The following is a 12,414-nucleotide window of genomic DNA, read 5'->3' as shown; positions in this document are numbered from 1 at the left end:
AGGGATTTCATGGTGAGGAATTTCCTTATGCTCTTGTTGAGGTCTATGATCTCTTGTTTGCTCCATCCTTTTCTTAGTGATGGGCTTGTCCTCTTCAATGAGGATGTCTCCCTCTATGTCAATTCCAGCCGAATTACAGAGGTGGCAAATGAGGTGAGAAAAGGCTAACCTTGCCTAAGTGGAGGACTTGTCAGCCACCTTGTAGAGTTCTTGAGGTATAATCTCATGAACTTCCACTTTCTTCCCAATCATGATACTATGGATCATGACGGCCCGGTCTACAGTAACTTCAGACCGGTTGCTAGTAGGAATAATTGAGCGTTGGATGAACTCCAACCATCCTCTAGCTACAGGCTTAAGGTCCGGTCTTCTCAATTGAACCGGCTTGCCTCTTGAGTCAACTTTCTATTGAGCTCCTTCCACACATATGTCCATGAGGACTTGGTCCAACCTTTGATCAAAGTTGACCCCTTCTAGTGTAGGGGCGTGCGTTTTCTTGCATCATTGGCAAGTTGAACGCCAACCTTACATTTTCCGGACTGAAATCTAAGTATTTTCCCCGAACCATGGTAAGCCAATTCTTTGGATTCGGGTTCATACTTTGATCATGGTTCCTAGTGATCCATGCATTTGCATAGAATTCTTGAACCATTAAGATGCCGACTTGTTGAATAGGATTAGAGAGAAATTCCCATCCTCTTCTTCTAATCTCTTGTCGGATCTCCGGATATTCGCTCTTTTTGAGCTTAAAAGGGACCTCATGGATCACTTTTTTCTTGGCCACAACTTCATAGAAGTGGTTTTGATGGACCTTTGAGATAAATCTCTCCATCTCCCATGATTCAGAGGTGGAAGTAATTGCCTTCCCTTTCCTCTTTCTTGAGGTTTCTCTGACCTTAGGTGCCATTGATGGTTATGGAAAAACAAAAAGCAATGCTTTTACCACACCAAAATTAAAAAGTTTGCTCGTCCTCGAGCAAAAGAAGAAAGAAAGTAGTAGAAGAAGAAGAAAATGGAGGAGATGGAGTTAGAGAGTGTATTCGGTCAAGGGGGAGAAGTGGTGATTGTAATGTGTGAAAATGGAGTAGTGTTGAGGGGTTTATATAGGGGTAGGGAAAAGATAGGTTTTGGCCATTAGGGTTGGGTTTGGGAGGGAAAAAAATTTGAATTTTGGAGGTAGGTGAGGTTTATAGGGAAGAGTGGATGGATGTGAGTGGTTAAGGGTATTTGGGGAAGAGGTATGAAGGTGATTGGTGAAGGGTATTTGGGGAAGAGAAGTGTGAAAAGGTGTGAAGAGGAGAGAAAAAGAGGTGGGGTAGGTGGGGATCCTGTGGGGTCCACAAATCCTGAGGGGGTCAAGGATGTATCATCCCTGCTCTAATTAGGCGTGCAAAACGCCCTTAGAATGCATGTCTGGCGTTAAACGCCAGCTTGCTGCTTGTTTCTGGCATTTAACGCCAATTCCATGCTCTGTTCTGGTGTTAAACGCCAGTCTGGTGCTTGGTTCTGGCGTTTAACGCCAGCTTGATGCTTCTTTCTGGCGTTAAACGCCAGTTTGATGCTTCTTACTGGTGTTTAAACGCCAGTAAGCTCTTCCTCCAGGGTGAGCTGTTTTTGATGTTATTTTTCATTCTGTTTTTGATTTTTCAGTAGTTTTTGTGACTTCACATGATCATCAACCTAAAGAAAACATAAAATAGCAATGGAAACAAATAGATATAGTTAAATAACATTGAGTTGCCTCCCAACAAGCGCTTCTTTAATGTCAATACCTTGACAGTGAGCTCTCATGGAGCCTCACAGATGATCAGAGCATTGTTGGGACCTCCCAAAACCAAACTTAGAGTTTGAATGTGGGGGTTCAACACCAAACTTAGAGTTTGGTTGTGGCCTCCCAACACCAAACTTAGAGTTTGAATGTGGGGGATTTGGTTGACTCTGCAGTGAGAGAAGCTTTTCATGCTTCCTCTCCATGGTTACAAAAGGAGATCCTTGAGTTTTAAACACAAAGTTGTCCTCATTCAGTTGAAGGACCAACTCTCCTCTGTCCACATCAATCACAGCTTTTGATGTGGCTAGGAAGGGTCTTCCAAGGATGATGGATTCATCCTCATCCTTCCCAGTGTCTAGGATTATGAAATCAGTAGGGATGTAAAGGTCTTCAACCTTTACTAACAAGTCCTTTACTAATCCATAAGCCTGTTTCATTGATTTGTCTGTCATCTCTAGTGAGATTCTTGCAGCTTGTACCTCATAGATTCTCAGTTTCTCCATTACAAAGAGTGGCATGAGGTTTATCCCTGACCCAAGGTCAAACAGAGCCTTCTCAAAGGTCATGGTGCCTATGGTACAAGGTATGAAGAACTTTCTGGGATCCAGTTTCTTCTGAGGCAATGTCTGCCTTATCAATGCACTGAGTTCATTGGTGAACAAGGGGGGTTTATCCTCCCAAGTATTATTACCAAATAAACTGGCATTCAACTTCATGATGGCTCCTAGATATTTAGCAACTTGCTCTTCAATGATGTCTTCATCTTCTTCAGAGGAAGAATAGTCATTAGAGCTCATGAATGGTAAAAGGAGATTCAATAGAATCTCTATGGTCTCTAGATGAACCTCAGATTCCTTTGGTTCCTCAAAGGGAAACTCCTTATTGGTCAGTGAACGTCCCAGGAGGTCTTCCTCACTAGGATTCACGTCCTCCTCCTCCACTCTCGGTTCGGCCACACTAAGTAAGGTTATGGCCTTGCACTCTCTTTATGGATTCTCTTCTGTATTGCTTAGGAGAGTACTAGGAGGAGTTTCAGTGACCCTTTTACTCAGCTGGCCCACTTGTGCCTCCAAATTTCTAATGGAGGACCTTGTTTCATTCATGAAACTTAGAGTGGCCTTAGATAGATCAGAAACTATATTTGCTAAGCTAGATGGATTCTGCTCAGAATTCTCTGTCTGTTGCTGAGAGGATGATGGAAAAGGCTTGCTATTGCTAAACCTGTTTCTTCCACCATTATTAAAGCCTTGTTGAGGCTTTTGTTGATCCTTCCATGAAAAATTTGGATGATTTCTCCATGAAGAATTATAGGTATTTCCATAGGCTTCACCTATGTAATTCACCTCTGCTATTGCAGGGTTCTCAGGATCATAAGCTTCTTCTTCAGAAGATGCTTCTTTAGTATTGTTGGATGCAGCTTGCAATCCATTCAAACTCTGAAAAATCATATTGACTTGCTGAGTCAATATTTTGTTCTGAGCCAATATGGCATTCAGAGTATCAATTTCAAGAACTCCCTTCCTCTGAGGCATCCCATTACTCACAGGATTCCTTTCGGAAGTGTATATGAACTGGTTATTTGCAACCATGTCAATGAGTTCTTGAGCTTCTGCAGGCATTTTCTTTAGGTGAATGGATTCACCTGTAGAATGGTCCAATGACATCTTAGATAACTCAGACAGACCATCATAGAATATATCCAGGATGGTCCATTCTGAAAGCATGTCAGAAGGACACTTTTTGGTCAGTTGCTTGTATCTCTCCCAAGCTTCATAGAGGGATTCACCTTCTTTCTGTTTGAAGGTTTGAACATCTACTCTAAGCTTGCTAAGCTTTTGAGGAGGAAAGAACTTGGCTAAGAAAGCTGTGACCAGCTTATCCCAAGAGTTCAGGCTATCTTTAGGTTGAGAGTCCAACCATATTCTAGCTCTGTCTCTTACAGCAAATGGAAAAAGTATAAGCCTGTAGACTTCGGGATCAACCCTATTGGTCTTAACAGTATCACAGATCAGCAAGAATTCAGTTAAGAACTGAAAAGGATCTTCTGATGGAAGTCCATGAAACTTGCAATTCTGTTGCATCAGAGAAACTAATTGAGGCTTTAGCTCAAAATTGTTTGCTCCAATGGCAGGGATTGAGATGCTTCTTCCATGTAAGTTGGAATTTGGTGCAGTAAAGTCACCAAGCATCTTCCTTGTATCTCCACCATTGTTATTATTTTCGGCCATGTCTCCTTCTTTTTCGAAAATTTCTATCAGATTTTCTCCAGAGAGTTGTGCTTTAGCTTCCCTTAGCTTCCTCTTCAGAGTCCTTTCAGGTTCAGGATCAGCTTCAACAAGAATGTTCTTATCTTTGTTCCTGCTCATATGAAAAAGAAGAGAATAGAAAAAAAATATAGAATCCTCTATGTCACAGTATAGAGATTCTTTATGTGAGTATAAGAAGAGAAGAGTAGAAGAAGGAAAAATTAAAACATTAAATGTTTGTGAGATTTTTGAAAATATGAACTAAGAATGAGAAAAAGATTTTGAAAATCAATTTAAAAAAAAAGAAATTTCGAAAATTATGTAAAAATAAATGAAAAAGATTTGATTTTTGAAAAAGATTTGAAAAAGATAGAATTTTGAAATTGAAATTGATGAGTAAAACAAGAAAAAATATTTTTTTGATTTTTTTTTAAATTTTTAATGAGGAAAGAGAAAAACATAAAAATGATGCAAAACACAAGAAATTAAGATCAAAACACATAATGCATGCAAGAACACTTTGAATGTCAAGATGAACACCAAGAACACTTTGAAGATCATGATGAACATCAAGACTTATTTTTGAAAAATTTTTAAGAAGAGAAAAACATGCAAGACACCAAACTTAAAAATTTTTAAACTTTAGACACTAATAATTCAAAAATGCATGTGAAAAACAAGAAAAGACACAAAACATAAAAATTTAAAGATCAAACAAAGAAATTCATCAAGAACAACTTGAAGATCATGAAGAATAAATGCATGAGTTTTCGAAAATTTTAAGAAAAATTAAAAAGATGCAATTGACACCAAACTTAAAATTTGACACAAGACTCAAACAAGAAACACAATATTTTTTGTTTTTATGATTTTATTAAATTTTTTTTCTTCTGGTATTTTTTGAAAATTAATTGGAAAAAGAAAAATAAGGATTTCAAATTTTTAATAAGAATTCCAAGAATCATGCAATGTTAGCCTAAAGCTTCGGTCCAAGAATTAGACATGGCTTACTAGCCAGCCAAGCTTTCAGTGAAAGCTTCGGTCCAAAACTCTAGACAAGGCCAATGGCCAACCAAGCTTCAGCAGAACATTACATATAACAGCTAATTTGCTGAGAAAGACAAAGAAGCTCTTCTCAAGATAGTTGAAACCTCGGTCCAAAAGATTAGACATGGCTTAACAGCCAGCCAAGATTCAACATATCTCATGAAACTCTAGAATTCATTCTTAAAAGTTCTGAAGAACATAGAATAATTTATTTTTTTTTAATTTTTTTGAAGATTTTTCGAAAATAAAAAGAATAAAAATAAAAACTTAAAATTAAAATAAAATTATATAATCTGAGCAACAAGATGAACCGTCAGTTGTCCAAACTCAAACAATCCCAGGCAACGGCACCAAAAATTTGGTGCACCAAATCGTGATTGTTCATTCCTTGGTAACGGCACCAAAAACTTAATACGCACGTTCATAATCTTAGTTCTTTTTCACAACTTCACACAACTAACCAGCAAGTGCACTGGGTCGTCCAAGTAATAAACCTTACGTGAGTAAGGGTTGATCCCACGGAGATTGTCGGCTTGAAGCAAGCTTTGGTCACCTTGTAAATCTCAGTCAGGCGGATTCAAAGGGTTATGGTGAATTGATAATTAAAATATAATTAAAATATAAAATAGGATAGAGATACTTATGTAATTCATTGGTGAGAATTTCAGATAAGCGTATAGAGATGCTTGTGTTCCTTCTGAACCTCTGCTTTCCTGCTGTCTTCATCCAATCATTCATACTCCTTTCCATGGCAAGCTGTATGTTGGGCATCACTGTTGTCAATGGCTACATCCCGTCCTCTCAGTGAAAATGGTCCAAATGCGCTGTTACCACATGGCTAATCATCTGTTGGTTCTCGATCATACTAGAATAGGATCCAGTAATCCTTTTGCGTCTGTCACTACGCCTAGCACTCGCGGGTTTGAAGCTCGTCATAGTCATCCCTTCTCAGATCCTACTCGGAATACCACAGACAAGGTTTACACTTTCTGGATCTCAGGAATGGCCGCCAATAATTCTAGCTTATACCACGAAGACTACGATCTTTTGGAATGGAGGCTAAGAGATAAACGCTCAATCTAAGGTAGAACAGCAGTGGTTGTCAGGCACGCGTTCATAGGTTGAGAATAGTGATGAGTGTCACAGATCATCATATTCATCATGTTGAAGTTCAAGCGGATATCTTAGAATAGGAATAAGCTTGAATTGAATAAGAAAACAATAGTACTTTGCATTAATTTATGAGGAACAGCAGAGCTCCACACCTTAATCTATGGTGTGTAGAAACTCCACCGTTGAAAATACATAAGTGATAATAGTGTTCATTGGCTTCGGCTCCAGAGGGGGAACCAGAGTAACCAAGACCCTAAAGGTGGTCAAAAGACTCTGAATACAATAGTAAAAAGTCATATTTATACTAACTAGTTACTAGGGTTTACAGAAATGAGTAAATGATGCAGAAATCAACTTCTGGGCCCACTTGGTGTGTGCTTAGGATGAGCATTGAAGTTTTCATGTGTAGAGGTCTTCCTTGGAGTTGAACGCCAGTTTGTAACTTGTTTCTGGCGTTTAACGCCAGAATAGGGCAGAAAGCTGGCGTTAAATGCCAGTTTGCGTCATCTAAACTCGGGCAAAGTATGGACTATTATATATTTCTGGAAAGCCCTGGATGTCTACTTTCCAACGCAATTGAGATCGTGCCATTTGGGTTTCATTAGATCTAGAAAATCTACTTTGAGTGCAGGAAGGTCAGAATCCAACAGCATCTGCAGTCCTTCTTCAGCCTCTGAATCTGATTTTTACTCAAGTCCCTCAATTTCAGCCAGAAATGACCTGAAATCATAGAAAAATACACAAACTCATAGTAAAGTCAAGAAATGTAATTTTTATTTAAAAACTAATAAAAATATACTAAAAACTAATCAAATCATACTAAAAATTATGTAAAAATAATGCCAAAAAGTGTATAAATTATCCGCTCATCAATGACCCAGTGCACTTGCTGGTACAGTTGTACGAAGTGTGGAATTCGTGCACCACCTTACGAAAAAATTGGCCAGGGTATGATTTAGGTTTCTCGTATTTAATATATAATGTCTTGCGAAAACTTAGGCTAGATGACCCTGAGATAGGTTGTATGGCATGTATGATTGAGGATTATTGACTAATGTTGATGATTGTTGTTTCGGTGGTTGGAATGTATATTGAATGATTGATGATGGTAAATGTTGAGTAATAATGATGATGAGATTACGTGATGATAATGAATTATGAATGTGATGTTGCATAAGGGAAGACTATGTATGATTTGTGTTGAAAATGATTGAATATCATATTATGTTGGTTATGAGTTCTTGGAGGTGAATTTGATAAGTTGTATAATAATGTGTAATAGAATGAATGAGAAGGCTGAGTTAATGGTTTGATAGATTTAGGTACTGTTTATAAGTATAAAATATTGGTATTGAGTTTTGATTTTTGATGAAAATTGAGGTTTGAGGTTTTTGTGTAAAGTTGGTTTTTGGCCGAATTTTGGCGAGCCATAACTAAGCTTCTGAATTCCCAAATAGTTTCAAACTTATTTATATAAAAATTGGTTCTGTGAAGTTTACGCCGTTCGAAGAACGGAAGAAAATAAATTTAAAACGAAAAAGTTATGCGCATGGGAAGTTCGGAGTGCAAACTGAAAATTCTACAGCATTCAGCATTTTTGCTATTCTACATAAGCTCGTACGCGACCACCTACACGTGACGCGACCAACCTTTTTGGGTTGGGCATCTCGCGTACGCGAGTAGGGTGCATTCGTACGCGAGGAAGGAGAAAGTACTCTCACGTGTATGCGTGGCCCACACGTACGCGCGGCCCCTATTTCAACAAAATGGATTCTGTGTTTTAAAGCACAAATTCAAACCTCTAAACTTCTATTTTCATTCCGTTAGCCCTAGATATTGTTAGTAAGCCTAGTAATAGGATGAAGTTAGGAAATTGTGGTAACTTGGAGATGAAGAAATATTTTTAAAAGATAATAAGTGGTTAGAGAAAGATGGTATTTGATTGATAAAGATGATGAAAGTGGTGTGTGAGACAATTGATGATGTTAAATAATTGAAAATGATGAAGTGAGATATGAATCATTGTTAAGACTGAAAATGATAGTTATAAGAAACGATTGAATATATTGAGCTTGGGGCGTTGTCTTCCCCATGTCAGCATGGGTTTCGTCCCATGGATAATATTGAGCTTGGGGTCTTATCTCCCCCATGTCAGCTTGGGATCCTGCCCATGGTTATCATTGAGCTTGGGGTGTTGTCTCCCCCATGTCAGCTTGGAGTTCTTTCCATGGTTAATTTCCACGACTAGCTACCAGGACATGTCGGGCTGGCTACGTAACCGACAATTAATATCAACAGCCATAAGACAGGCATACATCATGTGCATATTGTATGATTTTCTTGCTTGTGAACTATATGGGATTGCCTACGTGATTATAATCTGCTATTTATTATAATTGTTATCTGTATTACTTGTGAACTACTTGTGTTTGTGAACTACTTGTGTTTGCCTTGTTTTGCTTGTTTGTTTGTGCAACTCGTAGGAGACGGAAGAAAGGTGGAAAGGATTAGTGTGCAGGTTAAGTTTAGTTAGGATTGAGAACCTCTGGATGACCACCCATTTAATTGCTTCTGTTTTTAGTTCCTTAAGCTTTATATCCGAGTGACGGCGTTCTAGGATTGCCTCTGGCATTTCCAACACTTTATATCTTATTTGCGTGGCACCTTTATCATGTTGAGAACTTCCGGTTCTCATTCCATACTGTGTTGTTGTTGTTGTTTTTCTTGGCTTAACTAAATTAATTATGAACACTATAACATGGCCAACAATAGATTGAGAAAAAATAAAGAAATAAGTTGAAAATTTGAAGCTATTTTATTGTATAACAAACTAAAAAATAGAAACACAGAAAAAAAACTAGAAAGAGCAAGTATTTAATATTGGTTTATTCTAAAATGTTTATTATTTGGTGTTTAATTTTTATCTAATTTATTTTTTATAATAAATTTTAAATATTTAAAATTTATTAAGTATTATACTTTTAAATTAATAAATATTAGTTATTTAATTTTTTCAATAATTTAGCACCAAATTTTTAGGCATTATAATAAATACTTTTAATATTTAAGATGATCAATCATAATAATTTAATTTAATATTTATCTAGTACTTTCTCTTTTTCTTTTTATTTATAGTTAAATTAATTACTCAACTCATGAAGATTGATCGTTGTAAATCGATAAAAATCAGTTTTTATTTAATAGCAATTAATGTTAAAGTATTATGATATTTAATAGCAGCTATTAATGTTAAATTTTGTAAATTATAAGTGTTATGAAATAAATTGTATATGTGTGATCATTTTTATTATTAAATTTTTTACATGAAAAACTTAAAATTTATATATTTGTATTTATTCCTGTTTTAAATAGTCCACCTAATACTAAATACAGAATTTCTGAGATATAAAATTCATAAAAGTATTTGTTAATAAATATAAATATAGTTAAAATTATAGAAAAATTATTTTAATTAATAAATTCACGTTTATAAAATAGTCAGATAAAATCTAATCACAAATGTGCTGTCAAAATGAACGTCCATTAATAATTAAGATCTATTTAACATCAATTATATTTAATTAGTTTCACTTATATCAATATGTATAAATTAGTCATTGTACTAAAACAAGCCTTTAAGTTAATCATCATCATAATCTTATTATTATTATTATTATTATTATTATTATTATTATTCAAACTTACCATTATTATTAGTTTAAAACTTATCTTTTTTGTTTTTCCTTTTTTTTCTTTTCTTTTTATTAAACGTTTGATTGATATTCTCCATAGGGGTGGCAGTAGAACCCAAACATGCGGTACCCGACCCGCCCCTTTCCGGTTAGAGCGGGTTTAAACCCGACCCGGAACGGAATGGGTTCATATCGGGGCGGGTAGTTGAACGGGGCGGGACGGGATCGGATTCAGGATAAACCCGTCCCTACCCGCACCGGAGTGCACATATATAAATACATAATTTTTGGGATTAGGGTTCAGTCTTCATATTTCACCCACCGCCACTTACCTTTAGTTCCCAAATTTCAACCCTCAACTCACACCTCTGCAGACTTCATCTCTTCTCCAAGGACGCCGCCCTCTTCAGCTCTTCTCCAAGGCCGACCGCCTCTGCTTAGCTGCACTAGACTACCAGTCAGTCGCCGTCAAAGCTCGCCCGTCACTGCAGCTGGCCGGCGTCGTCACAGCCACCGTCGGTCACCTTGTCCCTGTCCCTCATCGAGCTCACATCGGCGTCGCTCCCACTTTTCTCCTCAGCATCACTGTTCTCACCGTCACTGTCCTCGCCGGCTCGCCTCTTCAGTCTGCGATCTCTGGTCTCTGCTCGCCTCTCCCTCATCGTCTTTCTCCTAACTGGTAAGCACTCCTCTCTGACTCTCTTCTTCAGTTTTTCTTTTAAGTTAATTTTTATGATTTATTTTTTATGTTAAAATAGTTAAACTAGACTCATAATATTATTTATTATTGTTGTTGATAGTTGATAATCTGATTTTGTGGTATTGATGGTTGATTTTGTGATGTTAATTTTTGATGCTTTGAATTTTGATTTTGTGTTGTTGATGTTTTAAATCTGTGAATCTGAATTTTTATTTTGTGTTGTTGATGTTTTAAATTTATAAATCTATAAATCTGATGTTTTAAATCTATAAAACTGTAAATTTGATTTTTTATTCATTTCATCTGCAACAATTTTCCTTTTGGATGCAACATGCAGTTATGGATTATGCTGCTTTTCAGTTATAAATGAATAGGGTAAAACATATGGTGCTAAAGCTTTTTTTTTCATTTTCATAAGAAATATTACTTGAAACTACACTCTTAAAAGATTCCTTCAATGCTTTCCTGATCAAACTCCCATTTTTTTAATTTAATTCTGTGTATTATTTTTATGATTATGTTTTGTTCATTATTTGTCTCATTCAATTGTGTTGATTTTCATTCCTTGCTTCAGCTTCATTTCTTTTCTGTCGCTCGTTTGATTTGTCCGTATTATTCCTATTATATCTCTTGATCTGATTAGCTTGTATTCATCATGTTGTGTGGAAAATTGGATTATCATTGTTAAAAAAAATTGAAAGTTCTCTGTTCTTAGTATGAATTTGATGTAAATGGATTTTCATTGTTAAAAAATATTGGAAGGACCTATTTTTTATTGTTTAAGAGAGCATGTAGTTTTCTTATTTGAAACACTGAACATTTAGCTTTTGAGTTGGAGTTGAAATGTGTCAGTATAATAATTGAAACTAATGAATTCTTTGTTGGATGTTAATTATAACTGAGATTTTTATTTTGAATGAATGACAGAGATGGGTGAGGAGGTGAAAGCAATTGTTTCCGAGTCTGTGCTTAAAGAAGCAGAAGAGGGAGGAGGAATGGGCCTTGAAGAAAAAGGAGGAGTTTAATGCTGCAAAGAAGAAGAGAGTTGAGAGCCGCAAGCTCATTTACAGGAGGGCAAAGTAATATGCAAAGAAATACCAGGAGCAGGTTGCATTTCACCTTAATATATTTCCGTTTTTCTCTGTTTTAATGTTTGTTTCTGTTTCCTTTATTACTTAATATTTATTTATGTTAATTTTTTACATAATACTAATTAATTTATTAATTTCTACCTCTTTTGATTTTTAGGTTTAAATCTTGACCTTCAAACTTTTAATGATGATGAAGATATGAAAAGTGATCAAGAATAATGATTGAAGACTTTTTTGATGCAATTTCTTTATTATACTATTAAATTTGTAGAGATGAAACATTAATTTTTTTTTTAATTTCAAGTTATTTGACACTGTTGCTTCTGTTTGTATCTTAATTTATATATAAATGTGTAAAAATTAAAATATTATTTAATTTTTATAAAGGCGGGTAGAGGCGGGGCGGGTATCCGTGGGGGCGGGTTAGAGTAGGACAGGCTATTACCCGCGGGTAGGGGTGGAGCGGGTAGTATTAGAGTACAAGGAGGGCGAGGCGGGGTCGGGTAGGGCAAAAACCCGCCCCACTGCCACCCCTAATCCTCCATTCATAGTTATTGATCAAGGTAAAAATATATAAAAAAAAAAAAATCAATTTTTATTGACATACCAATGTAAATAATATTGGAAAATAGAAAAATAAACTACAGAACATTATAGTTTTAGCAATAGATGTGAAGAAATTAAACTGTTTGAATCTTTAATATTTTGTTTACTGTGCCTCTTTGGCTAATGGCTATGGCTATATAGACAATTC

At 36.1% G+C, this 12,414-nt stretch overlaps 1 long non-coding RNA gene and 1 other non-coding gene across 2 annotated transcripts; both read left to right on the top strand.

Annotated features, from left to right (window-relative positions):
• The first annotated feature begins 3,489 nt into the window (after nucleotides 1-3,489).
• Nucleotides 3,490-3,597, top strand: LOC148573289 (small nucleolar RNA R71). The gene has a single exon (XR_015906781.1). It is a non-coding gene; the product is annotated as a small nucleolar RNA R71 (small nucleolar RNA).
• A 6,606-nt stretch (nucleotides 3,598-10,203) lies between these two features.
• On the top strand, nucleotides 10,204-11,936 carry LOC110267544 (uncharacterized). Its single transcript, XR_015904921.1, has 3 exons — nucleotides 10,204-10,548; nucleotides 11,497-11,676; nucleotides 11,818-11,936. It is a non-coding gene; the product is annotated as an uncharacterized LOC110267544 (long non-coding RNA).
• The last annotated feature ends 478 nt before the right edge of the window (nucleotides 11,937-12,414 follow it).

Source organism: Arachis ipaensis, chromosome B2, assembly GCF_059453495.1.
Source record: "Arachis ipaensis isolate K30076 ecotype BB chromosome B2, ASM5945349v1, whole genome shotgun sequence".
Taxonomy (NCBI): Eukaryota; Viridiplantae; Streptophyta; class Magnoliopsida; order Fabales; family Fabaceae; genus Arachis; species Arachis ipaensis.
Note: the sequence above shows the minus strand (reverse complement) of the source record. Positions and strands in the feature narration are given on the sequence as shown.